The sequence below is a fragment of the Cyprinodon variegatus genome, unplaced genomic scaffold (assembly GCF_000732505.1).
Source record: "Cyprinodon variegatus isolate N-32 unplaced genomic scaffold, C_variegatus-1.0 Scaffold461, whole genome shotgun sequence".
Classification (NCBI taxonomy): domain Eukaryota; kingdom Metazoa; phylum Chordata; class Actinopteri; order Cyprinodontiformes; family Cyprinodontidae; genus Cyprinodon; species Cyprinodon variegatus.
Genome location: NW_015150914.1, coordinates 603809 through 605745, shown reverse-complemented (window position 1 = coordinate 605745; position 1937 = coordinate 603809). Strand labels below are relative to the sequence as shown.

Below are 1937 nucleotides of genomic sequence, written 5' to 3'. Positions count from 1 at the left end.
AATATGTGTATATGCAAGTTAATTCTGATTTATGTCCCTGGGGGCACCTCATAATTTACCTTCTCTCTTAGTCGTTCAAATGAAACCGTTTTCAAAGTGGAAAACAGTCCTAATTCCACATTCATCAGAGCCGGTGATACTTCAAACATTGATAAACAGCATCTAATGAGTGTAGAGCTTATAACATTTTTATTAATGAAGCAAAATGTTGCTTTTCTCTTTTAACAATGAATTCCTCTTATCAGTACGGATGCTCACATCGAGCATAAAAAAGGGCACGCATATTGCATAGCACCAATGACACCAGACCAATAGTGTCCCTACCAAAGTTCAAATCAGACCTACGCCCTTGATATCGAGTTTTCCCAATAGTTAAAATGACTATCCATCATTTCCATCAAGCACAAATTCACAGGACGACATTAAGCCGTCTGCATCTATTTCACCGAGTTTTATTTTTCCCACACACTTGGAATGCATCGTAAACCCCTCCTCCAAACAGGTTTATTTCCTGCGCGGCATGCATGCACACTACAGCTACCAGCAAACAAAACATGGCGACAGCATCAGCTGAGCGATTTATGACGGCGGTTTGGATTTCACACAGAGTTTGTTGAACAAAAGGCGCTACTTTGGAAGACGGGCTGCAAAACCATTACTGCAAAAAGTAGGAGTACAAATTTATTCCACCACCAATAAAGAATGTTGTAAACCTGCATGTCAGCGTCTCCCTGCACACCAAGTAAAACGTTCAATAAACCAGCTGTGAAGGCGATGGCGTCGGCCTCGGCGTTTGAAAAAGCGATCCAATATGAAAGAAACAGGAAGAGACGGAGGGAAATCAGAGACGCTATTTGTGATGTTATTCAAATGTTTTTTAGATGCTCTAATACCTGTGATGTGATGTTCAGAGGTTTTTCAGGCATTCTTTAAACAATGTTCTCAAATTTATAACTTTTTGTGCTTCTTTAAAATCCCCAGCAGGTAAAGATCAGTGCAAATAGATTGGAGATGCTCTGATAATGCTCTAATTTTTGGACTTTATTTTCACTTTTGTTTTTGTCATTTTAGGTCAATTTTTTTCATTATGCTCAAAAGCGTCTTTTTTATTTAGCATTTTATTTATTATTGTGTGTTTTTGCTTTGTTTCCTGTTTGGTTTCTGGGATCTCGTTAAAGGTCTAAAACTGAAACCCAAAGACAGAATGATGCAGAATTATTAGTGAAAAGCTTTGAGCTGGTTAAAATAAAATAAAAATAAAATTTGAAGTTGGTTGAATGATATATCAGTGCAATTTTAGGTGCGTCTATATCTAGTGTGAGTGAGAGTTCAGGTTCAGTAAGGAAAGCACAAACCCTTATTTCTAACCCGTAATTATTGCTGCTGGTACATCAGCTGTCGCCGTAGCTCCCGTGTAGTTTGCAGCAGGATGACCAGGGTCTAACTCATGTTAGCGTAGCACCTTTTTGCAGCTGGATGCGTAAATAAGCGTTCCTGGAGCACAGCGTGCAGAAGCAAGTGCCTGGTTCACCTAACTTCCTGCACCACTTCCTGCTAAATGGCTCTCCATCTCGCCCCGTCTCCTCCAGCCACGCCCAGCGCCATTTATTGTTCAGACCTCTATCTATGGTCGTGACGTCTTCCCTGGAGTTCATGAACTGCATGGTGCCCACTCCGTGCAATTCTGTTCTCTCTATCGTCCTTCTCTCCAAACACAAAGTTTCATTTATTCATTTTTTTACTTTTAACACGTCTCTCCGTTGAATGGAGCCGTAAACAGCGCAAGGTGACTTTCCGTGTAGAACTTCAGCAATGAACCACAATTTATGTGGCGACTTGAGCAAGAAACGAGAGGAGGAGGAACGCACTTTCCTAAGACCCGCCCCCTTCTTCATCTGATTGGCTAATACTGTTAGTTTCAGGGCGCTCCTTTGCTA

General features: G+C 41.0%; 1 protein-coding gene across 1 annotated transcript in view; it reads right to left on the bottom strand.

The window, feature by feature from the left end:
• usp24 (ubiquitin specific peptidase 24) overlaps nt 1-1937 on the bottom strand; it is a 70762-nt gene that overhangs the window by 25709 nt on the left and 43116 nt on the right. The gene's annotated exons all lie outside the window — the stretch shown is intronic.